The 26,774-nt window shown below is 48.2% G+C and overlaps 1 protein-coding gene across 1 annotated transcript in view; it reads right to left on the reverse strand.

Moving 5' to 3' along the window:
- agbl5 (AGBL carboxypeptidase 5) overlaps positions 1 to 14,143 on the reverse strand; it is a 64,240-nt gene extending 50,097 nt beyond the window's left edge. The window contains exon 1 of the mRNA XM_076048423.1: positions 14,125 to 14,143. The gene's annotated coding sequence lies outside the window, so the exon portion shown is untranslated. The remainder of the gene's footprint in view (positions 1 to 14,124) is intronic.
- Positions 14,144 to 26,774: the final 12,631 nt, after the last annotated feature.

The raw sequence follows: 26,774 nt of genomic DNA on the forward strand, positions 1-26,774 counted from the left end.
GCCCGCCTCCTCTCTCCCTCTCTTCCCCTCTCCGTCTCACCCCAACAGGAAGGCGAGGCTCCTCCGGAGAGCACGATACGGCACGTCTCCAGGTGACAGATATGTCACACCACCTAAAGCCCTGTGGCACAATTATACCTCTGTCGCTCTGAAGGGAGGAGGGAGGGAGGGAGCGGCGGGGAGGTGAGGAGGGTGGTGGGCGAACAGCAAGGCGGTTGGGGGTACAGAGAGAGGGGAGGGGAGGGGGAGGCGAAGCAGTGGAGGGGTGTGCGGGGTTGGCGGTGCTGCTGGATGCTTTACTCCCGGCTTATTCAAAGAGACAGCCCAAGGGATGCCTCTCGCTCATCTAACAAAGCACTTCCCTTCTCCTTCTCTCTTTTTTTTTCCTCTCTGCCCCCCCTCTCTTTTTTTCCCGCGTTTTTTTTTTTTTTCTTCTCCAGCATCGCTGGGTGCGCTCCAGTCAAATCCTCTGGGCCCCCAAGTCTCCCCCCCCCCCCCCACAGCCATTTGAGGATGCCTCAGAAACTTTTTATCGCAAGGCGTCGCCGGGGCCCCCCGTTCCAGCGCCGGTGTTTCAAAAAAATGAATAATCCACCGCTGCTGCTACTGCTGCGGCCACGCGGTGGGTTACCCGGGGAGCGGGGTGGGCGGGGTGGGGTGATGGCAGCGGCTTAATCTCGCCGCGTGCGCCCGCCGTGGGGTCGTCGACTAATTTATTGTCGCCGCGCTGACAGTCGGTATCGGTTCCTACTTTTTCGATTTTTTTAGGTGGGTGGGGGAAGATTCCTGATGAGCTTTATCTCCAGCTCAAAACTTTGCGAAGGGCCACTTAAATATATATATATATACATATATTTACATACACACACATATATATCCATGCACATACGAGGGAAACGGCAGATTTCTCCTCTCAAACACACGGCTTATATTAGCTTGCCTGTGACATGTGATGACTTCAGAGCGCCTAATACGGGGCCCACGGCTTTAACAATGCATGAGTGAGAGAAAGAGAGAGGGGACGTGCTCGCACTCCAACTAGGTCAAACTGTCTAAGGAACAAAACAGAACAGACCTCAAGTTTGCGGAAATCATTACAGGAAAACAAACTTGTCACTCGCTTGACACCCTCGACTGTTTTGCTTTCCGAAGCAGGAGAGCGGTGGTAATAATAATAATATATATTTATATATATATATATATATATATATATATATATATATAAAATCTCCATTGCAAATTAGCCTCTGTGGTTGTGAAGTCGCCTCCTTACACCCACCCGCCCCCCTCGTTTGAAATGCATATCAAAAAGCCACAACTTACCTTGTCGTTGACATCGGGGGACAGGAGAAGAAAAAGCACTTTTTTTCTCTCACTCTCTCTCCGAGAGCCGTTTTTTTTTTTTTTTTTGCGATTGTATACACAAGCCCCACAAAGGGAAGATAAACCAGAGGCGCGCATTCATAAAATATACATTTGCTTCTTTGTCTTTCGTTAAGATCTTCGACAAATACTGCTGATGCAAGAAGGACAAAAATGGAGAAGGTTACGGGGTGTTTGGAAAGAGAGTGTGTGGCGGCGGCGGCGGCGTGTTCAGTGCGCTCTGTCGTGAATTACAGTTGTAGTCATGAAAGGGATTTATTTATTGTTAAAGGTCTTGCATTGTGCCCGTTTTCCAGATCTTTATTTTTCATCTAACTGGAGCAGCCTACCACCATTAATTATCCCCCCCCCCCCAAAAAAAAAACCAAAAATGCGGCAAATCTCAGGGAAGCGGCCTATTTAGCCCTCTGTTTACAGCCTCAAGCGAAAACAAAAAATGAAAAAAAAAAAGGGGAAAAAACAGGCCAGGCTTTTAGTTTCCCGCTAAAACAGATGCTTTCTTGGACCTTTCCCACATTTGGACCAGGAACAAAAAAAACAAAACAAACCAAGGTGGTCTCAGAGGGAGGAGCCAACACCTGGCAGTGGGTTCCCGTCATCGCCGCTGTCAGAGAGCGAGCGGGCGAGCGAGGAGGTTGCTTGTGTTCGGACCGAAAAATCAAACATACTTTGAAATCTTTATTTCTTTTTTGTTCCTGCTGGACTAAACATAAAAACTGTGTGTATATCCAAAAGCAGTGCATTTACCAGGCTGTCTGCGTTTCCCTGTGACGTGACAAGGGGCCGAGTCCTGAAACGGTGAACGGTGACAAAAACAAGGCAGCCCCGAGGAGGTCTCGGAAGGCAAAAAAATAAATAAATAAATAAAAAAGAAGGCGAAAACTTGGCTTGAGGTGTTGTCACCAGCTTGAGTGACATCACAAACTTACAAAGCCACCTGTGTTGGCAGTGGGGTAGAGAACGGAGGTGAAGGGCAGATTTTCCTCATTTGTTGGGATTACGCACAAAAAAAAACAAAAAACACAGATTATTAGAAACACTGCCGGACTGAATGTTGCTTTACGTCGGTCCTTGAAAGCCACTTTCAGGGCATTTTGGATGCGTTTTCCTGCGTCCTCTGCTCGACACAAATCCTTGGAGAAGATGAAAAGACAAAGTTTGGCTGTTGCGTCCTAATACACGTTGATTACGAGGTATTACCGAGTCGCCAGGTAGTTTATTAACACCTCTCACCTGAATTCCGCTGTCACTTCCCGCTGAGCCATGTCGGGCACCTGATCCTCACCTCGGCTCCTTTTCTGTGCGACGCCGCAACCGCGCGCGACTTTGCATGTGTGCATGATTGCCGTTGCAGGAGAGAGCGGCAGGAGTGACAGCGTGCAACCCCCTCCACCCCCCTCCCCCCCGCACCCCCCGACCAACTAACCAACCAACCAACCGCCGCCGCCGCCGCCCCACCTCCCAAGGTCACGTCCAAGGAGAGCCGAGCCAATTACTATGCAGATCAGAGCTGATGGCGTTTAAGGGGATTGCTCCAATGCAATCACATTAGCTGGCCAGAGTGGAATCTCCGCGCTGACCCCAATCACAGGGGCTACAGCGCCAGGGTCAGCCAGGATGGAGGACTGCCGCCCATGTTTTCTTTTCACAAAACACTTTTTCCTTATCTCCAGCCGGCGCGTGATTATCAAGCCAAACAAGCCTCCTCCTCCACCCCGGGCTTCCCAGGGACGTGCACTTGCATATCTATATTTTTAAGAATGCAATGCCGGGGGATTGCGACATATACAGTAGACGTCTCGGGGTGGGGGGGGGGAAAAATAATGCAGCCGAATCGGGGGGACGGGAGTGACAGCCGGGTTTCCATACGTCCGGTGTGTCTGCGCACGTCACGGAGTGCGCCGTCGGAAAATGACAGAGGGAAAGTTTAAAATTCGGAATAATGCGACGATTTCAATTGGCTGAGAAGCTCGAGGTAGTTCTAAAAATTGAAAGATTGAAACTCATTTTGCCTGATAAAGTGACGGCGCCTGTTTCGAGGCCAACGCTAGCAGATCTAAAAGGACAATTGCGACGGTCAAGTGCATTTCTGGCAAAACCTTTCTCAATTTCTCACCAGCGGTTGTGGGAGCGACTCAATGAAAAAGCCAAATAAAATTGACAATACATCACAAACATTTTTTTTGGGGGGGGTAATTTTATATGGTACAATCTCAGCGACAGACATCCAACTAGAATAACCTACACTGCACCTGTAATAGCAAATTGCTTGTAACTTTCGCATTCTATGCTACATCACACCGCCCTCTATGGATGCACAATGGAAATTATGGATTTTTGGGGATTTTGGAAAGCCTTGTCATATCTCTGTGGCTAATAGAGAGAAGGTCAGGCAAAAGTTTTGCAATGCATTACATTTTAGCGACAGTGATTTTGTAATGTGACAAGTTTGATTGAAATGACCAAATTTTGGAGGTAAGTTGCCGTTTTGTTGAAAAAAAAACATCCTTCCTTATTACCGCAGCCGCTTACGTTGACTCTACTGCCACCCCTGGCCCAAAAACCGGCGAGGTTTATCTGCCCCAACGACTTTATGAAAACGCGCCTTTGCGCTCCCCTTTATTCTTCGTGCCAACTTTCAAAACATTTCCGCCTGGAAACGAGTCGCCTGGCACGGAACTGAACGCGGCGCTCACGGCGGATCGCGCTCATCCGCAGACGCTCACATCCCTCACTTTTCCCCGCCGCCGCCGCTCGTCTTTCAGGTGCCTGTGATCCGCCGCGGTCTTGGAGGGCAGATTGCAATTTACTCTCTCCCCGTGGCTGAGGTGTGTGTGTGTGTGTCCAGGTTGTAAATATGCCTCCTCTGTCGTTCTCTCCACCTTCCCCTTTTCTTTTTCTCCCCCCCCCTCCCTCCGATTCTTCCTTCTGTAGCACACCCTCCGTCAGTAGTCTTCCCCCGCTGCTGCCCGTATGGCCAGTAATGAGACTGAGTTTGATCAGGTCGCCTCGGTGTTCCTGGAAAGATCTCACTTGAGCCACTGGCCCGTAATGGAATCTGCATCTAATGCATACATAAATCACACCTCTTTCAGGACATTTTCATATGCATAATGTCCCTCACCTCACCTCCCCCCCCACCCCCTCACCCCCCTCGTTTCTCCTTCCCATTTCTCTTTCTCTGTCTTTCCACCCAATGAGCTTTGTATGGAGGGATGGGGGAGAGGCGGTGATGGAAGGGAATGGCAAGTCACAGGGGAGGGGAAAAAAGAGAGAGGTGATGAGCCCCTCTCGTCTTTCCACCTTCTGTCTTTTTTTTTTTTTTTTAAGGGGAAAAAAAGAATAAAGGGAGAACCTGTAATTCTGTCCTGTCTATTGTGCTGACGAGACCGGCTGAGTGTTGAGACGATGCTACGATCAGGGTGGAGGGGGGCGGGGGGGTCTTCTTTAGGGTGGCTGCTCAAACATCTGTTCTCGCTGTCTGTTTACTGTGCACAAGCGTGCGTGCGCGCAAAAAAGACAGGAGGAAGAGACAGAGTGGAAAGAAAACAAAGGCGCGCTGGAATAATACAAAAGGAATAATAATAATAATAATAATAATAGGCTTAGAGAGCGGCGAGTGCGCGGAAGCCCGCTCGCCATTCAGTCGGACCTTGGGCGGCACTCGGAAGGACGCTCGATGGCGGCGGCCTCCTCCTCCTCCTCCTCTCCTGCCTCCTCTCCTTCTCCCCTTTTTCTTCCCTCCGGAGGCTTTGTTATGTTAATGCGGACGGATGTGGCAGATTCGCAGTGATTTTTCATCCGCCGGTGACGAGAGATAAAAGGCGAGTGACGAGGTGTCGCCATCGTCCTCACTGTTCGCCTCTCAGTCGCTAACAAGCTCCCGCATTGTACCCTCCGCCATTTTCCCCCGCGCCGGCTCCATTTGCATCGGCGAGCCGCCGACTCCGTCCGTCCTCCCTCCTCATCCTCGCCTCCCTCCCGCCCTCCCCAAAAGTTTACGCCGTCTCGTTAGGGGGGCCACGTAGGTGCGGGATTAAAATGTTGGCCGCCCCGCCTTTTATTTTCATAAGCCCGCGCGCGGGTGCCGCGTGCGTCTGCGCACTCGAAAGGAAACATTATTACCATATAGCACCTATGCTAGTGACTGTTATTTATTTATTTGAGTGCCTCTTAAGTACACGGCAGCCCCCCCGCCCCCTCCTCCTCCACCCTGCAGGTGCTCTGCATCTCTTTAGATGATACAAGCTGCCATATCAGCACAGGCTAACCCATTCTTAATCACATTTGCATTTTTATTTTGAGATATTCCTCAAACGTTTGCATTATTGAGGATTTATGATGAGCTCGTCGCCCGATCCTCCATCAACTTCACTCATAAAGAAGGTTCTCCATAACTCACAGGCGAGTGGAATATGCCGGTGTCCCCCCCCCCACAACCCGCCACCCCCACCTCCAAGTAATTAGATAGCAGAATTCTGATATGCAAAGTTTGAATAAATCACTTTGTTTATGAGCGCAGAGGCCTTGAGAGCCGCGGTGTCAAAAGGGAAAGCTATTCACAACGTGCAAAAAAAAGGGGAAAAAATATCTATATTGTTTTTTTTGGCAGTAGTTTTGTGCAGTTTTTTTTTTTTATTTTCAACTCCGGATGCTGGATATCAGCCGCGCGACACAACGCTCAAACACATTTTGGGCTCCGTTTGTTGATTTGTTTCGTGCCATTTGTGATCACAGTGCAACAATTAAGTCTCTTTTTGGATCAGCTGCACACACACCTACACACAAACACACACACACACACACACACACACACACACACACACTAGTTAAGTGTATTCATCAGAGCCACTCTATTCGGGAGATAGAAATCAGGGGGTGAGCGCACGCACAGCGCGCAACATAATCAGCCGAACCTGGTGGCTCTGTGCGCTCGCTGCGCCTGCAGGAATGATGCTGCACGGTGCAAGAAATTACAACCAGTCTTAACTGGTAAACGGGAAGCTGCACCACGCAGACTAAGAAGATCCCTGTGCAAGGGTTAGGCGGTTATATAACACCGTGTCGTGCTGCATGATGGGAAATGTAGGCGCTAGACCTACACCGGAGCCACAGGAGGTGTCGTAGATGATGCTGATTTTCTTTATTTTTTACCATCCCTAATACTGGGAACCTCAATTTAAAGCATCACCCCAGTGCTTATTTAGTGTAATTTCATTTTTTTTTTTTAAACACTGACTGATTGGCTGTAAATTGCCTAAGATTTTGCAACACCTAATTTAGAGAAACAAACATTTAATACTGAAAAACACTTCGGTGTTACGGCTCGTTCTCTTTGTTGACGTCCGACTAAAAAAAAGCTGTTGTGGTTCAGTCACAAAATGACACCGAGCAGATCCTTGTTCGGGGCCACTGTGTAAATGGGCAATACACACATCATCACACACACACATCAATGCTCATTATTGTTACTGATATTACATAAAAACAACAGTACATTGTTTTTGTGACTCAATCTAACTACAAAATGTGCGTGCACATGCCAGCAGATCCCTTCAAATGTTAATCACTGGTCCTTCAAACGCCTCCTTTTTGAATCGCTTAAATTTCTGATCACTGGAAAACATTTTTTTGTGGGGAATAACATTACAAATCCACTAAATCGACGGTTTCACGACCAAAGATTTCTGTATTTCCTGCTTGTTTGTTTATAAGCTGCGATATGAGACATTCTGAGGGGAGGACGGGAGGGTTAAGACTGACCTAAGCAGGTGAATACAAATGTCTAATCTTCTTTTCCTGGAGAAAGAAAAAAAAAAATCAAATCATGTTCTCTGCGATGCAAAATGAGCGGGTTTTTTTTTGTGTGTGCCAAATCTATGGGAAATGAATCCAGCAGAGTTTTATTAAAAAGGATTTGAATATTCAAATGAACGCTTGACTGATCTTTTGTTTAAGCCCTCTCCCTGTCGCCAGTTATTAGCTGAAGAGGGTGAAAACTTTCTTGTATTTTTGGTGAATTTCGGTCTGGATTTGCACTGGAGGGGGATTTTATTAAACCATTATTTACATTGACTCATTTCCATTGTGGTTCCTCGAAACAGAAAGTTCAAGCCTGACATTTTCCAACAAACTTCTGTATTTTTTCGTCTCAAACCCCCCCCCCCCTTATTAGCTTTTATAGATTTGCAATGATGCCTCGGTAAAAATAGGATTCTCATTCACTGTTTACAGAGATATAATTGGCTATCTGGAACGTGGAGGCGCGTGGCGTCGGGCAGAAACTTTAGGATGAAACAGAAATGACTGCTTGAGTGCCTCTGCCTAACTGTAGGTAGTTATTCTCCAAATAGAAACCTCGCGCCTCCTGATAATTACTGCCACGCGCTGGCGGGGTGATGCAATATGAATGTGTGAATCCATCGTACGTGGGGATCAAAAATAATGACATGTCGGACCCGCGAGATGGGCGGGGGTGGGGGGGATTAAAAACCGAGATGGATTGTTTTTTTGCATGAAAAGCAGTTCAGTGATGTTGAACAAGAGGAATTCGGTGCAGTGATTCAAAAAAGGACAACTTGCCCTCTGTGTGAGGCGCGTTAAACAAACCAAGTAATAGTGGCAGACTTCCCATTAATTAAGCTTGAAGGATTCGGTTTCAATCCTCCATTTGTTGATGGGGAATTGCATACTTCACAGCCTCTGCCCCTTTGATGGTAGTTTTGGGACCAACAAATTGATTGATGGATCGCTATTTGCATGTATCTTAAAATGCATCTTTTCTCTCCCCCCCCCCCCCTCCTCCTCCACCTCCCCCTTCTCAACCCCCTCCTCCACCCTTTCCCCCCCATTTTTATTTAAAAATAATGGAATGAAAAGGAAGTGTGTGTAGGTAGGGCTCGCTCTCTGGCTGTGCATGTGTATTTGCGCCTGTGTGTGTGTGTGTGTGTGTGTGTGTGTCGCCTTGTTAAGCAGAATTCATTTTCCACCAGATCATAATGCAATCATAGTTGGCCTGCTTTATTGTGCCAGTCAGCACACACACACACACACACACACACACACACACACACACACACACACACACAAACACACACACACACACACACACACACACACACACACACCCAAATACATCTTACTCCGTTTAGGATTTGATTGTATTATTCCGTCTCACTGTGTCCTATTCAAGCGTGCACAACAGCCACACAGTCCTATTTATTTATCCGCAGACTTTCATAATCAGCCATATCAAGCGTGTGCGACGCACTCACACACTTCCTCCATGTGTAATGTGAATCACATCGGGTTAGGCGCAAAAGTATCACTTTGTCGGGGCCCCGGCACAAAAGCGACGCCTCGATTACACGTCGGCCCGTGCAAAAAAAAGGGGGACAGAAAGAAAGAAAGAAAGAAAGAAAAAAACAGCGACACCCCCCCCCCCCTCTTTAATCCCGCCTTAAGGAAATGACTTTGATTTCTGCGTTGCGCCGCAATTTCATTATTGATGAGGCAAAGTGAATTGGCGGCATGGCGGCGGGGGGGCTGGAGGGGGGCCTGGCTGTCCAAAGACCTACATTAGGCGCAATATTCAAATCACCCCTCCCCCCCCCCCCCTCAGTATGAGCGGTGACCTTCGGGGCGCCGTGGAAGCCCAGCCTTATAACCAAGGCAGTTAGTTTGCCCAGGGCATATGAGATATAAGCATATGTATATTGATATATAGAGGTGGTTCGTCCCTCGGCAATGCAATGAAGCGGGATATATATTTATATCGGGGGTGTCCGGTGGACACGGTGCCTGTGTCCGCTGATGAGAATGGGTATCTGGCGCGGCGGCATGTGTGTGGGTGAATTTACTTGGGGTAGTGCATGCAGGGGTTTCAATCTCCCTGCAAACCATTTGAATATAGGCCCCTGATTTATTACCTTATTTGGTCTGTCTTCTGTATGCAAATGCGCGGGCGGGTTGGGGGTGTCGGCGGGGCGGGGAAGGAGGCCAGCGGTAGGGGTTGAGGGGTTGGTGGCAGCCGTGGTTCCGCTGCTAGTGGCGGCGGCGGCGGCGAGGAAGCGGGGGGTGGGGGGGGTGGGGCACACTTTGGTTGTATGCATAATGAGATTCCCAGGGTCATCTCTCCGGTGTGTCAGGGACCCCTGGTGAAGAAAGCCTCCAGGGGATGTAGAAGAAGAGGGTGGGTGGGTGGGTGGGTGGGGGGGGAGCTAAGGGGGAAATGGCTCCCTCCCTCCCTGCATCCCTCCATCTCTCCCTCCCTCCCCAACCTAAACTGCTGGCAGCTCCTCGTCCTATCGGCTGCCAGCATCCGTCCGCCCCTGCCACGCAATGCCTAGCTTGCGCTAAGTGTCTGCCGGGGCCCTTGGCTCGGTAGATGTGCATTAGCCATTGTGACAATGCAACACACACGCACACACACACCAGCCTTGCCAATTATGGATCTGATCTGTGTGTTTAATAATTGCCCTCTTCAGACGCATTCAATTGTGTCCAAATGGGAGTGGAATTGATTTTTTTTTTGTAGGATATTAGCCGATTACTTTGAGTGGCCCACCCCTAATTTGAATCGATTTGAATAATGGTTATTCATGTGATCTTTGCCTCTTTTTTTTTTTTTTCTTTTCCTGCTACTACAGTGCCGCGCACCGGCACGCCCTCAAGGTACGGCGGTGCCCGCCGCTGTGATAAGTACACTGCATACGCAAGTGTCGGCATGCATGTGCGCCGCGGTTTTGATATTACACAGTCTTTCAGAACCTGGGTAAATGTAAGATTATTAATACATTAGAGGGAAGAGGAGGGAGATTGCGAAGGGGGGCAAGGATTAGCGGGACCTTTCCGCGACCAAAAACGCTCTTTTTTTTTTTTGTCATCGGCGGAGTCGGGCTTGGAGGGCCTGGCGCTCTCCCTTCCTCTGGATTAGAACTCAATCAGAGGGGGCCGACCACCCCCCTGCCCCCTTCCCCTTTCCGTCCCTTTGATTGTCGCCTCACAGTTAACAGATATATGGTTTCTCATTGGCTTGCTTACATGTGTGGTTTTCACATGGCTAAACCCGCTTGATGAGAATGAAAATTTATGAAACAGCAAAGGCACCCGGGACCCCTTTTGCTCCACCATCCATCCGCAACTGCCTTTTGTTGAGCGTATATGCAAAGTGCCGACCTGGGTGCCCTCATCCGTAGCTGAGTGAACGCTGCCCTGGCCATCATTTGTGTGTCTCAAAGAGATGTGTGTGTGTGTGTGTGTGACAGTGATTTACCCCCCGACTGTCCTGCCCCCCCCCCCAATAGATAGACAATAGGCCTGTCTGACACTTAAAATATTAAAGAGTGGAATATGCACCGCAACGTTGATCTCCACTATCAATATTTAACATCCTCTTATGCATGTATGCTGAGTTGTCCAATTTCATTAAGGCCATTTGTCATCCTGGAGGGCACTGGTCCTGGGGCCCTGAGGAGCCCAGGGACAAAAAGCGAGGCGGAGGGACGCCGAGTGTCACCCAGCAGCACCCACGAAGACGGGAGTGATCTACCTTGCTTACTGTAGCAGTTCTGAAGAGGAAGAAGAAGAAGAAGAAGAAGAAAAAGAAGAAATACGCTGGCATATGTTCCGTGGATGCCGGAATCTGGTGTAAAAATGTAGGTAGGGGAAAGGGAAAAAAAAAAGAAAAAACACACACAGCATGTCGGGTGGGTGTTGCTCTGTTGTCCGGGCTGAAAAATATTTATTTCAGAAACAACCGCCGACCGATCCGAGTGCATAACCATTTGTTTCTCCGATCCGTCAAGCTGGCAGCGAATCAACATCTGGCTTTCATTTACGCGGAATTACGCCTTGAATGTCAGTGTGTGGGTATACGTTCCTTTTTCAGTGTCATTATAGAGAAATAAGTATGAGTTCTTAAGAGAAAGGTGCGAGGAAGTACATAACCACAAATTGTCTTTGCTGTGGGCGTTGCTCTGAGCACGTTGACTAAGACAACGTGGCCTGCGTGTGTGTGTGTGTGTGTGTGTGTGTGTGTGTGTGTGTGTGTGGGGGGGGGTGTCCAGGGGGGGGTGGAGTTGGGGCTGTATTTTTCGCGACCGGGCACATTTGTCTCGTGTTTATCACATTTCCTCTAACAATACATCTCGATTCCTAAAGGCACGGAATCTCAAATGTGACATTTTAACAACCCTTATTCCTTTCACGCCGCACCATTTCCGTTTTGCACTTTAGTGTCATTTTCATTCCAAACCTGAATTACCAATTTGTCTTTGTGGCACGGGCAATTTACATGCATCCGTTTCAGGTTTTTTTTTTTTTTTTTTCATATGCAAAATGCACTAAAGTGTAGCATTTTTCCCATCACAAGGATATTTTCCCGGGCCTAATTTCATGGTTTTGATGGTGAGTGAGTCTGTCTCGGAGGAACTGTACCTCTTGTTCTCATAGCTCCTGGGTGACGTCTTGATGACAAGTGTCTTTAATATGCATGGAGAATGGCAGGTCCCACATTTTGTCCCCACAGTTTAGCATGTTGAGGAGAAATTGCCCAGCGCTGGGGCTGCGGTTACTGTAGGAGATGAATGTCAGTTACCATTCAGAGAGAGACCCTGGCTTTTTATGATTATTGCCTCTGTGTACCGCCATTAAAACCAGAGTGGGGGGAATTGTCCGCGCGGCACTTTTGGTTTCTCGGCGGCCGTGGCTAGCTTCCAGTCGGGGGAGAAAAGGGGGCTTTTGCGCGCTGACATTTTCCTCTTGTGCGAGAGGTGGCCCTGATTGCACGCCAAAAAACCTGGAGGCTCGCGTCCTTCCAACGGTGCGGCCGGGCTAAAATGGAATCTGAAGGCCCGTCAGCTTCCAGACAACAAACTCATTACGCTGTGCAGAGCCGACGTTTCTTTTTCTTCTCTCTCTCTCTCTTTCGCTCTCTGTGGACTTAAAACTCTACACACTGAAAAGTATACACCTAGAAAAAAAAAAAAAAAAAAAAGCTAAACAAAGACAACGCAACTGGAGATAATATCTGAGCCTTTTTGTATTGGCTTGAGATTTCTTTAATGTGTTTGTCGAGCCGTTAATGTCAGCAGCGTCGGAGCAGGTGTCAGCTGCAATTTCAAACCACCGAGGGAGTTAAAAACATCCAGAACGCGTCCTCCCTCCGTGGCGGCTGGGTTTTTTTTTTCGAGTGCACAAAGGGCCGTGCGATAAACAACGCATGAACAAAAAAAAAAAAAATGTTTCGGAAGAGAGGCGTTCAGACGGAAACCCTTCAAACTGGCTGCGACGCAAACAGGAGAAAGAATTTTGAAATAAACACAAAGGACAGTCCAAATGTTTTGGGGGCATTCAGGGAACTGGAAGGGTTAAGATTTGGACAGCTTGATCCTATATTACAGATACAAGAGCCTCATTGAAGAAGACGGTGCCATGAATACATGACTAGCCAAATGGAATTTGGATACTTTTCAAACTGTTAGCAGCAGCGGGCACTGGTTTACGAAAGAAAAGAAAAAAAAAAGGAAATTTTGTTTAACTTTTGAAGGTTTGTAGAAAATTCAAAAACTGGAGTCATTGAGTGTTTCGATTAAGTGATCTGGTGAGAATAGATAATAGATAAATAATAAGAAATGTATACATGATAAATAATAAAGGCTCCATAAGGTGAAGTCGCGTCATGGGGTGGTGCTACGTGGCTCCAGGAGGAAGTAGAAGTAAACAAAAGAGGACGAAGAACGGAGAGAGGATTTTCGGGAATTACCGTCAATTGGACCAGGTGGAGCTTCCCTCGCTGCCACGTTTCCCTTCTCAGTATGGAAACATTGGAAAAACAGCTTGTCGCTCACAATAATTTGTCAAAAACCTGTTTTCCATCTCAAATTTCACACATTAGCTGCCAAGTTTCCAAACAACACCTCAAAGCCGTTGTACAATCATTTTCGATTGAACCCCCCCCCCTAAAATTCTTGCAAAAAAGAAAAAGCCAAAGCACATTAAAAGTGGGTGGTATTGGAATTCCAATCAGAAGTTGAGGGAGGGTTTCGATAAATGCATTCGAACTCTGAAGGATCAACTTAACCTCAACTTGCATATTTGAGTAAAACTTTCTTCTTTCTTTCTTTTTTTTTCTTGCCTGCCTGCTTTGATTTCCTTCCACCGGTCGCCGCTGCGCTCGTGTTTTTTCCTCTCCCTCTCGCTGGTTGCAGTCGGAGCGTTTTTGCGATATCAGACCCTCTATTACTTCACAATCACAATTGCTCTGTAACCAGAGGGCCATTACAACTCAGCTGGAGCGCTGTTACATTATGATCAAAAATTACTGCCACAGCAGGTTGCATAACTCACACTGACACTCGAGGACGACAGTAAAACTCTCTACTTTTGGTTATTACGCACTTGCGCGTCGTCTCTTTTGGGGCGAAAGCGCTGATTAATTTATGCGTTCAACGCATTGTTTAAAAATTTTTTCCACGAAACGTCACCGAGCGTGAGAGTTCTCTGCAGGCCAAACAGCACAACCTTTTGAGACGTGAAAGGTGCGTTTTGCGTTGTTTGCGTTAAAGGGGAATTTCACCCCTCGAAATTCTGGAGGAGGCAGCAGTGTCGGCTTCCTCTCTCTCTCACTCTTGCTTTCTCTCTCTCTCTCTCACATAAAGAAAAATAGAACGATGAGGCGTCGCTCGTGGTGCTCACAACCTCGCGACAAAGTTTTATTTTCTAGAAGTCATAGTTACTCACCAAAACGATGTTGGATGGATGGGGTGGAGGGCTGGAAAGACAGGCCGTCCCCTTCTAATGAGTCATATATAAAGAATCAGAGATCGTCGACGAAGAACTGGAACCGGAGAGGAGGGAAAATTATAAATAAAAACAGCTGTTGACTAATATGAGTTCATATAGGCACTTTTTTTTTTGTTTCATGTGGCTCTTTTTTCACTGTGATTGGTGCTTTAACACCGCAGTCAATTTCATCTCCACTTCCTTTGTGCAAGAGCAGAAAACTTGTTTTTCTTTCAGGAAACTGATGGGTTTTGACAAATTGAACACATTCTCCCAGCCGATTTTTTTTTTTTTTTGATTTTTTTCTTCTTTTTTTAAAAAATATTTTCCCTCCTTACCTTTCCCTTGGCAGGGGTTTGTTTCGAAACAAAGCGTCGGTGTGTTGAAACAGCGCCGCTGAATAAGACGCGGCTCGGTGACGGCGTACGAGACATGACAGGTGATACCCAATTATTGGAAGTTGGCAAATTGTTGAAGTATCTCAAGCCAGCCGGATATGTTTTACACGAGAACGAATACTAAATGAACTCGCTTGTTAGAGGGGGGTTTGTTTTCTCGTGCGTGCGTGCGTGCGCGTGCCAGAGGATGTGACTTTAATGTTTGGTTGAATTCGCCGAACGTCTTGTTTTGCTTCTTTTTTTTTTTTGCCTCCTTTCTTCACCTCTTTTTTTTTCCACCACACGTGTCATTTCTCACCCAAATGACACTCTGTGTAGTCCGTGCAAGCTCTCCGACACACACACACACACACAGGCTTTTTCTGAGCGCCTGCTGCTTGCTGTACTTTCACACTTAGAGATGCGCGCGCACACACGCACACACACACACACACACACACACACACACACACACACACACAAACCTCTGGTCGCCATATCCGCCACACTTCTTACTGGTGCTAATCAATCTTACAATACATTCATCATCAGCACCCCACCGCAGGCTCTGGTCCCGCTGAGTGAAATCTCATTTAGGCCTCTTTGGGATGTTTCGCTGCACTGGAAAGACGCAATTACATCATGGACATGGGGCGAGTGGAGGCCCAGCAGGAAGCAGCCACTGACAATTAGACAGCAAACAGACCAGGTGTGAATAGTGTGGCGCACACCACAGAAGAAGAAGAAGTAGAAGAAGAAGAAAAAGGAGGAAAGACTGCAATGCTTTGTTTTTAAAGCTAGAAATCTATCTATGTAGCTATCTGTCTGTACATGTATATATTAATCAAATAATCTATCCATCCATCTATCTAGCCATCTCTCTGAACATACAAAGTGATCTACCAATCCACCAATTCATCTATCTATCTATCTATATCTGTGTATCTGTCTGTCTGGATCTATGTATCTAGCTATTTATCTATGTGTGTATGTATGTGTCTATATATGATTTTTAAGTGCTGCAACAGTGCAGTTTCCCAATTTGGGATCAATAAAGTACATCTATCTATCTATCTATCAATCATAACAATAATAATAATAATAATAATAATAATAATACATCAAATTCATATAGCGCTTTTTAGGACACTCAAAGACGCTTTAAATTAAGTAGGGGAAAAAAATCCATGCATCTATCTACTGTATCTATCTATCTATTTATCTATTACTCTGAACATAGAAAGTGTTCTACCCATCCACCAATCCATGTGTCTATCTATCTACCCATCTATCTATCGCAGTTCTATGTCTCTGAACATAACAAAGTGAATGAAAATGAGCGACGCCGGGACCCTCCACCAGTTTTTTTTGTTTTTTTTGTTATTCCTCCCCTCTTCCGAAGTCGAGCAGATGCAAAGTGTGAGAGCGCGACTGCAGCCTGGTGACGGCGCCGCCCGTTCACATTGTTTTTGAAAATCACTGAGCGCGTGCCCGACGCCGCTCGCGAGGCGGTGGAGTGGCAGTCTGGTGTGGTGGGTGCTGGCTGGGTGGTGGTGGTGGTGAGGGGGTGTGTGTGTGTGTGTGTGTGTGTGTGTGTGGGGGGGGGGGGGTTCCCAGGCACTCGTGTGTTGTTGAAAAACGCAGCGCTGTTTGCGTTTGACTGAATGTACTGTCGGCCAGAATTTCTTTTCTTTTGTTTTTTTTGTTCTGTTTTTCTCTTTTTGCCAGTCACTGCGTTGTGTGCGTGTGTTTTTATATATAGTTCTCCAACTTTTTCAAAATCTCTATTGCATACTCTGTGAGACAAATTTAATAATTTAAATCACTGAGCAAGTGACAAACACTTGAGTTCAGAAGTGCAGGGAACAAAATTTTCAAACACCAACATCTTTGACTGCTTGTAATTATTACTTTTCACACAGCACAACAATACCAAGTTTCAAATCATTCGAAATCAGGTGAATAAAGTTTTTTTCTTCACTCTTGTGATGTTGACTTTGCATATGTTGCTGTAGTGTTTGGATAACATAGAATTAAAGTCGTATTCATATTACCTCACGTAACACTGCGAGAAGCCTGCAGCTTAAAATCCAAACTTTGGGAAAATTCTGCATATTTGATTAATTTGTTAAGCTTCTTCTTCAATGATTTCAAATCCCTTTGTTATAATATTTGTGTTACTGAATGTGTGTGCGTGTGTGTGTGTAGTGAGAGAAAGGAGGCTGATTCCGTGCACCTTTTCAAACAAAGCATTATGGTCATCACCCAGTTCCCTAAACAGCGAATATTTCCGCGAGGGGAGGATTCGTTTTTTTTCTCCTTTCTTCCTTTTTTTTGGGGGGGGGGGAATAATTTTACCATAAAAGACGACGTGCGCCGTGGCAGTCGGCCCAGCTGCTAGACTGTAAAACTTTAGTGAGAGCAGATTGATTCATTATCACTTTCTCCTACCGCTCGGCTCGGCTCAGCTCGGCTCCAGGAAATAAATAAATAAATAAGATATGAACATTTTCTCGGCGGCGGCGACGCTCGACTCAAATGTGACCGCGGATGACGAGGTCCTTTTGCTCCGTGACAATGCCGGGCGAGGACCAGTGTCCTTCATGTCCTTTGTATGAGTGCATGCGTGCGTTTGTGTGTGTGTGTGTGTGTTTGCGGGTATATTGCCTGGCGCAAAATGAGCGCGCACGACACACACACACGCACACACACACACACACACACACACACACACACACACACACACACACACACACACACACACACACACGCGCACGCACAAGAGCGCTGACATATGATTGCGAATGAGCATGCAAAGAAGATATCTTTACAGCGCAAGGTGTGTGTGCTTGTGGCGCGCGCGCGCACGTGCATGCGTGCGTGCGTGTGCAGGGTTCACAGGCCCGGGCTTTGACATTCACGCTACACCACCTACGCACTGGGGTCCCATCTCGGGGTCATTTACATATCTTTGAAAGACAGATTGAAAAGAGAGAGAAAGAAGGGAATGCGAGGGAGGGGTGGGGAGGAGGAGGGAGAGAGGGGGAGGAGGGAGGGCAGGCGAAAGAGGAGGGGAGAGATAGATGGGGAGGAAGAGTGTGATAGAGAGGCTGCGAAAGAAAGAGAAAAGAGGAGGAGGAGGAGGAGGAGGACCGAAGCCCGAAGATTACATTCGCCCCATCTAGAAAATGAGGGGGAAAGGCAGGGTGTGCAGGGGCCTACTGGGAGGATCCTTATTCATATTTGTGTGTGAATTGTTTATCACGGTGACAGAAGCGTGCCAGGGCTGAGATAAAGGCAGCGCTCCATCACGGGGGCTGTGACAGCGGGAGGACACGGCGCGCACTCGCCGCCGCCGCCGCCGCGGCCCCCAGAAATATTATTAATAGATGCCGACTTGATTTGCCACGATTGCGGCGTCTTGGCACCGCTTGATTGTGGCCTGTGAAGTTCCGTCCAAAGGGGAAGCTATTTTTCATGAAGTGACAGAAGTCTCTGCGATTCCTATCCTATCCCCCCCCCCACCACCACCACCCAACCAGCCCAGCCCAGCCCAGCCGAGCCTGCCTCACCTCCCTCTCCCTCACCCTCCCTCCCTCCCTTCCCTTCCTCTCGCCTCTCTTTCCAAAAAGAGGGGGCTGACGTGCGCGGCGGCTCATTACGAGAGCCGCGTCAGCCCTAAAGAGGGAAGAGGCGGGCGGCGCCGGGCTGAGAGTCGGCCCACCTTCTGAACGGGATGTCCTGCGAGTCGGCCCCCACCCGTGGCCTCCCCGTGGACGGTAGCAAAGAAAAACGTGCGCGTGCGCGCGTGCCGAGCAGCGTCAGTTTCCAGCAATATCGCAGCTTTAAGAATATTGGAAAAATTTGTTATCGCGCCAGGCGCATGCATAAATTCATAAGTTCAGACAAAGGCGGTAAACATGATGTGTGTGTGCGCGCGGGCGCGTGTGTGTGTGTGTGTGTGTGTGTGTGTGTGTGTTTTTAAAGGGAAGCACGCATATGCACACGCAGGCGTCAGGAGAAGTGATGATGCGCGAGCTGGAGGCCCCCCCGAACCTCCCTTCCTCTACTATATTCCTTTCCTCCTTCCCTCCCTTCCTTTCCAGTTTCCTTCCTCTTTCTCTCCCTCTCTTCCTATACCATTTCCCTCCCTCCTTCCTTCCTATCTTCCTTCCTCTCCTCCTATATTCCTTTCCTCCTTCCCTCCCTGCCTTCCTAGTTTTCTTCCTCCCTCTCTTCCTATACCATTTCTCACCCTCCTTCCTTCCTATCTCCCTTCCTCTCTTTATATATTCCTTCCATCCCTCCCTTTTTCTAGTTTCCTTACTCCCTCTCTCCCTCTCTTCCTCCACCAATTCCCTCCCTCCTTTCCTCCTATCTTCCTTCTCTCCCTTCCTTTCCATTTTCCTTCCTCCCTCTCTCCCTATACTATATCGCTCCTTCCTTCCCTCCTTCCTCCCTATCTTCCTTCCCTCCTTCCCTTACTACCTTTCCTCCTTCCCTCCCTTCGTTTCTAGTTTCCTTCTTCACTCCCTTCCTATGCTATTTCCCTCCCTCCTTCCTTCCTATGCTATTTCCCTCCCTCCTTCCTTCCTATCTTCCTTCCTCCCTTTCCTCGCTTCCTTTATTTATTCCTTCCTCCCTTCTTCCTGCCTGGCCCACCCTGCAGGATGAAGGAAGATAAAATGAAAGACACGCAGAGCAGGAAGTTCAAAAACCTCCTTCCTCCTCTTCTTCTTCTCTTCCTGCCACACCAACGGCACCGGCGACTGGACACCGCCGTCCCTCGCCAGACACAATCTCGGACTGGGCGTCGCAGCGGGAGGGTGGTGTTGGGTGGGGGTGGGTGGGGGTCTGGCTTTCACGCTTCCGCCTCTCCATTCGAGGCGCTCGGCGAGTGTGTGCCGTGGTGCAGCCATGAGAGGGCATCACAGTCCCAGGCGTGCGAGAGGAAAGTGCAAGTAAACTCAAAAGTTCAGCTCATGTACACACACACACACACACACACACACACACACACACACACACACACACACACACACACACACACACACACAAGCACGGACGCGCACCGTCTTTGACAAATGGGCTGCGGAATCTGATTTGAATTTCAATCCGGGGGACCACCGACAACTTTCACAGGGCCTCCTCGCTCGCCTCGCTCGCCCGGGCGCCGCACCGAGCGGGAGGGAGATCAAGACCGGGACCAAATAGAGACAAAGCTCCATCTTCCTTTCTTTCTTTTTTTAGCTTTTGTTTTTTTTGTCGCCGTATTGAAAGAACACAATCTCAAAAACCGCAGACGGGCCTCGTCGACGGGGACGGGCGGCAGGGTGGGTTGGGGGGTGGCGGGTTGGGGGGGGTCGTCGTCACCTCACAATGTGCGCAGACCGCCGACATAACGGCAGGGTGGCCGCCTCACCCCGCCTGACCTTGTTTTCCCTGCGCACGACCATGAGATCAAAACACGGCGGAGTTTCTCACTCTTAAATACATACGTACGTGCTCTCACACGCACACACACACACCTGCACCTGGCAACCGCAAGCTCTGTCCTCATTGGCTTGGAGACGGGAAGGAGCTGCGGTCTGTCTTTCTCTCTCACACACACACACACACACACACACACACACACACACTGCAACAGAGTGCAGCGCTGATGGGGCCCTAACCTCACACAGGATGTACGCTTGTCTCCGTACAGCCCTTATCTCAGCCGTGCTGCGCTGCTACTGCGGCCCAGAGGCCACAGTGTGGGTGTGACACCTGCCAAGGAGGGGAGGGAGGGGAGAGGGGGGGGAGAGGAAGAGGAAGAGGAGGAGGAGGAGGAGCAGGAGGAGGATGAGAGGGAGCGGGAGAAGTGACAGAACAAACTGCGAGACGGCGGCGAGAGCAAGAAAACTCCTCTTCTCTTGTTTCATTTATTAATTTTTTTTTTCAGAAGCTCCAAATTCGACACATTTTCACGCCGCCGTCGGTCCACATCGGACTCGGACGGAGCAGGCATGTGTGATCAATAATCAAAACACATTTTTAGCTTGTTGTTTGCAGCCTCCGGCAAAAACAAACAAACAACACAAATACTTTTGAAAGAGCCAGTAACAGTGGGTGGTTGAGGAGGGGAGGGGGTTGGGGGAGTATTTGGGGTGGGGTGGGGGGCCGGGGGGGGAATGTGGGACTTGGGGTTGGGCGTGGGGGTGGGGGTCGAGGGGGACTGGGAGGGTTGCCAGCGGCCTGGGAAAGTCGCCCGCCACTAACGTCTCGCCTCAGCCGTCTCTCAAACCACGAGCTGCTTTCAATTAGGGAGCCTTGCACACTTTAGCACATCTGACCACGTCAGGCGCTCCGCAGAGCTTCCCCTCCTCTTCTTCTTCTTCTTCTCCCCCCATTACCAGCCATTTCACAGCCCGCTTCGTACTCGAGGGCGGGAAAAAAAAATGGGGGCAAAAAAGGTGACGCCGTGACGCCTGGGGGAGTCAGAGCGTAATTACATCATCAAGCGGGCTGTGGGCAGCATCCAGCACAACACCGTTTTCCCGCAGAGCGCCTTGACTGAGCGCCGCGGGGCCGCCGACCAGACGGGCCTGGCGGGAATGTTTTCCCGGGAAGGTAGCCAACGTGGGCATGTCCTCCACATGTTTGGAAGGGGACGGAAACAAGGCGGCCGCCAGAGGGGAGCCAACAACACCTGACTTCTGGTGTGTGTGTGTGGGGGCGGGGGGGCTGGCACTGACCTGGCAGAAGGATCAGTGGGACATCGGCCTGCCTTTGTGACATCACAAAGGGGTGGTTTCCCACAACTGCGAGTCAGCAAACTAGGGAGTTACGTGACGCTGAGGATTGTGGCGTCAATCCAGGAAGTAAATACAGGGCTATTATCACTGATACTGATGGTTTTTAGTTGAAATGTGTCAGGATTTTTGAAAAATTCTGCCATCTTGCCTTTAGTCAGTTGATTGTCATCATGGCAATATGCGATACAGATTTTAGGCAAATTAGCATGTTTTTTTAAATGAACTAATTACAATACAAAACAATTTAACAGTGTAAAAATAATAAAAACAGTCACTTGTGCAAAAAAAAAAAAAGCAACGATGTAACAATTAGTCGACAATTAGCTATAACTGTTTTGTCATTATTTTGACTTGTCTGTTTAAAACGTATGCTGTCGGAGTACAAGAGCATAACAGAGAAGTGCTTTAGCAAGTTAAGTACAACAGAAATCCAAAAAAGGTGGTGAAAATAAAGAGCACAATCGCGATTAATCGACTAATCGAAAAAATTATCGTTGGTTGCAGCCTTAGTAACGATATATAAACCGAACAATGTCAGCAACGCAACAAAAGCTACCTTCCATTGTGTGCAGATATTAGTGAAAAATAAAGTCAGCTTGTAGAGAAGCTGGAAGGAAGTCTGAGTAATTTGCCAGGCGTCTAGAAGAGAAAGTGAAACTAAAGTATTGATCCCACCACAGAAGTACTGATCCGATACCAATACTTAGCCTGGTATCACAGTTAACTACTGTATTGCTTATTTTTTTTCTGTTGTCAGTTTGTTGTTTTTGTGCTGCAATAGTGTACAGTAGATTCCCAATTTGGAATCAATGACGTACATCTATCTATCTATCAATATCATCCATATTTAGAGTGATACGCCGAACGCAATTTCGACAGAGCAGAGAGAGCGAAAGCAGCGACAAGGAGGAGTTCATTATCCACACTGAGTATTGCCAGAAAACGTCACAACGCGAGACCTTCAGTCTGTCTTATGCAACTGTTCCCGGGGACGAAATGCGTGTTTTGCTTTGTTTTGTTTTTTTTTTCTTTTTTCGGCGAACACCCTGGATCCACAACCGCCGAGAGGGTTCGCCCGCCTTGTTACCCTAAAACCATGATTTATCTCAACTGCCGCTCCGACGAAACACAAAAAAAACCCAACAACACACACAAACACACACACACACACACACACACACACACACACACACACACACACACACACACCCACTCAGAGGAGCGGAGGCACGTTTGCCCTCGGTGCGTGAGAGCTGCGAGGGCTTCCTTGAAAACAGTCCACTGTCTGCTGACAAATTAATTCCGGCGGCGTTCAAACACAGCCGGTCATCTCTCCGTTCTCCGCGATGCTTCCTCCTCTGCCGAGCATTGTTTATTCAATCAGCGTGCGCGGCCCCGCCGTCTGCTTTTGGAGTGTTCTCGTTTTCCAGCAATCTATTTCTGATATTGCTCTATTTTTTTCCCCCTCCTCCTCCCCCTCCTCCTCCTCCTCCTCTCCTCTTTTTTTCTGAGACAGAGTGATATTTTCACACTGGCCTGGTATTATTACACGGGCCCCTAATGGAATCATGGTGCCCACACACCCCTGCGACTCACCCCCTCCCCGGCCCCCCACCCCCCCCTAACCCCCCCAACCGCCCCCACTCCCCCGTTTCCCCTCCACGATTTGAATAAGCGCATTCAATTAAATAAAAACCTGGAATACTGTAGCTTTTAATTGAAAGGGAATTATCCTCTATATGATTTCAGAAGCGATCTCTGGGGAGGTAGCGGTGCTTTTCAACAACTCACCAATTAGACACTTGTCTCTTAAATGGAAACTACCTCCAAAGGAAATGCCCCGCATTAGGGCTTAATGATTTGGGCACTTACCAATTACGGTAGCAATGAATTTCTTCTCTCGTTAAAACAAGACATCATTTTATGGATTCATAAAAGCTGCGTTTTCCGCCCGCCCGCCGCCGAGCCGGCGGAGGGACGCCCTGTCGGAGGAGGCAGCGCGGCATACCGGTGATTTTCTGGAGAAAAAAAAAAAACTTAAATCTAAAAATTACATACAGCAAAATTATTTTAGGTTTATATGAGACAAAGAATTTATAGTTTGACTCAGGTCCAAAGCCACATTCCAGCAGCTTGAATGAAAGTGAAAAATTCATGTTAAACTGAAGGAGCTTTGCCGCATGAATCAACATTTTTCAAAGGTTCCACCTAACCCACTTTATTTTTTTATTTTTCTCACATCCATATTTTTTTTTTTAAATCTCAGACTCCGGTGCATCAGCCTCACATGATTAACTGTTCAAAATGAAGAAAAAAAAAAAAAAAAAAAGATATAAAAAAAAAAGAAATCTGTAGATCTGCAGAAATATGCACATTTCCCCCCTTCGGTTTCCAGCCTGCTGCAAAAACAGATGCTTTGCCTTCAGCCTGTTTTAAAAACACAAGGTACAAGGCGACTGTTGTTGTAGGCAGCGGAGTGGAGCATCGGTGCACTTTGTGACATCACAAGGGGGCAAACAGAGATAGGTGTTTCGGCATACATTTCTTTGGGAGGGGACTCGAGCTCATTTCTGGTGTTGGGACGGCTGGATTGTTTTGAGAAAACAATAATAACCTGAATTTATTTACACAACACAGGACCTTTAAGTGCCCCCCCCCCCTTTGCAGCCCCTCCTGTATACATGATCATTTCTGTCACGCTGTAACGCCACCAGACACGCGCAGGGCCCGTGGCCTCTTAATCCCGCACAGGGGCGGAATGTGTTGAGTGCAGCCATAACATTGACAAAAGAGGGCAGCAGGCAGCTTCTGACCGAGCAGACCCTCCCGCAGCCCCCCTCCCCCCGCCTCCCCCCCCTCCCCAGGCAGGCAGGAGATGGGACTTGGCCGGCGCGAGCGGCGAGAGGCCTGCTTCTGCTCACCGAGGAGGGCCCGCCTGCCTGCCTGTCTGCCTGCTTGCCTGCCTGCCCGCCCGAACGACTGTGAGATTTGGTTTATTTTAGTTCAACGCCCCCCCCCCCCTTCCCTCATCAATCTCTCACGCGGGACCACGGAGGACGACAAAAGTGAATCGCCGGCGCGAAAGTCAAAAGTTTTTCTGGCAGCGACTCGGCGTGAGTAAAACACAAAGGACCCGAGTGTCCCTTCATTCTCTCATCCCCTCCTCCCTCCGACCCTCCCAGCCACCCCGGCCTCCCACTTCTTGTCCCTGTCACCCCCCCTCTCTCTCCCACTTTCTCCAGCAGCTGCCCCCCACTCCCCCACCCCCCCCCCTCTTCCAGATATATTAAGGCAATGTGTGGATCGGGTTGGCTTTGTGAACTAGGTGCCAGACCACATCTGAGGCGCAGTGCTGAGGGAGCAGATTGCATCGTGATGTCTTTCTCTCTTTACCCCCCCCCCCCGCCCTCCCCCGACTCCTCTCCTCTATCTTCTTCTTGTGAGGTGACTCTTTTCTTCCTTTTTGCAGCCTCCATCCTGCAGCCACATGCCCACTCCAGTTTAATCCCAATTCTGCTGACTGGCTACTGAAGTGCAGCCCGGCGAGCGGCAGGCAGGAAGAACCCCCCCCCCCCTCCCAACACACACACCCCCGCCCACGTCCACCATCCTCGCCGACAGCTCCAATCAGGAGTGATTAAAAAGAAGAAAGGATGAGGGAAAAAAATGGGATGGATGAGGGTGGGAAAAAAAAAACGAAGTCTCCACTTGGCCTTTTTGAATTCAAACACATGTCAGATGTTGTAGGAGAGACAGAGGGAATGAGCTGCCAGGAGACACTGGTTAGCGAGTGTTATTAATGTAGCCTGATATGAAAATGGAAAACACGCCGAAAAAACCCTCGGCGAACAATAGCTCTTATATTCCGACCCCGAAATTCCCTCGCCGTCGCTCCCAGACGGCCGTCAGCAGGGAGCGTGATGGGGCGAGACAGGTTGGATTAACCGCTCTTGACCTTAAAGGGCGATAATTAAAGGGTCCCTGAACTCCAGACCAATTATCAAGTTCTCAACAGATTGTCTTCATTTTTGTCACTCTGGCTATCGTTTGACACAGCGAAGAGGTGGGAGAACATGAAACAAGAGTTCGCGCCCAGGAGTCAAACCACCAGCCTAACCGTCACCAGACCAGAGCGCTCTGAGCGCAGGGCTCCCTCAAGTCTCCACAAGTTCTGGTGAGACCGTATTTTACACTCCTCAGAGTGCAGGAGCTGCAGATGGGTGACGACTCTCGTGTCAGTCTGACGTGGCAGGAACAATAAGGTTTAAAAGACTGGAGGACAAAAAGAAGGAAGGAACGGCAACAAAAAGGATCAGTTTTAAATGTTTGATTTGGCAATTTGAAGTGTGGGAAGACAAAGAAGTTTTTCTGGGCTTTGTTCAAACAAAAATATGAGAAAAAAAACAAACATTTTTTTCGCTCTTAGAATACCTTTTTGAGTTCTAAACTGAAATTATTAAACATTTGTGCCCAAAATGTATTTTGTCAGAAATATTTTGTCTTAAATCTAAACAGAGTCATTATTTGCTTTGAAATATATGCCCATTGTGCCACAATTACGATTAGCCTTGCCTTATAAAAATGTGTCCGTCTTCCTCTTTTTGTTTGCCCGAAATCTGTATTTGGACGCTCCGCGTCCGTATGCAAATCATCAGCCTGCTTGCACACGGAGCGCCAAGCATAAAGTATTCTTACATGAGAATACACACATAATACCATTGTCTGTCGGTGCACATTATAGCAGTCATTAGCTGCCTGAAAGGAGCTCCTCTCCTTTAAAGTCTCCCGTCCTTTGTCGCCGAGGCTCCTCTGTCTGCCTCCCTTCCCACATCTTGCATTATTATGCATTCTTGCAGAACTAAAATATACACGCATCAAATAAATAGAGAGGGATTCAGTAAATTACCCCCCAAAAAATAGATAAATAAAAAAAATGCAGGGCCCATATCAACGATCCGTACACAGTCACAGATCCTATTTTTTCACTCGGGGATGTGTGGATTGGTTGGATTTTCTGTAATGATTTGGGTGAATATGTTCAGGGGGGGGGGGGAGATACGAGGAGATTCCATAGGTTTTTTTTCTTTTGGCCTTTGTCTGAAAACACTCCCCGATTTGACGCGGTCGCAGCCGAGTGTGAGAAACGTGAACTTTCGGAGCACTTAAAAAAAAAAAAAAAAAAAAATGCTTCTCCTTGCAATTGAGTCGCGTCCTAATGATTTAAGGTCTGGGAAACGAAAAAAAATACATAGTGCATCAACAAAACAAAACTTGGGGGCGACGCAACTTGGAAAGTAAAATCTCTGACTTGGCGAAAAACTGGGGTGGCGGAGAGAGAGAGCGAGAAGAAGAAGAAGAGGGGGGACGAGGGACGTCTCCAGGAACATGTGACTCACCAAACAAACTGTTTAGCCACAGACGTGATCTGCTACTTTCC

The sequence above is a fragment of the Nelusetta ayraudi genome, unplaced genomic scaffold (genome assembly GCF_046127955.1).
Source record: "Nelusetta ayraudi isolate G7.1 ecotype Tasmania unplaced genomic scaffold, CSIRO-AGI_Nayr_v1 ptg000100l, whole genome shotgun sequence".
NCBI classification, from domain to species: domain Eukaryota; kingdom Metazoa; phylum Chordata; class Actinopteri; order Tetraodontiformes; family Monacanthidae; genus Nelusetta; species Nelusetta ayraudi.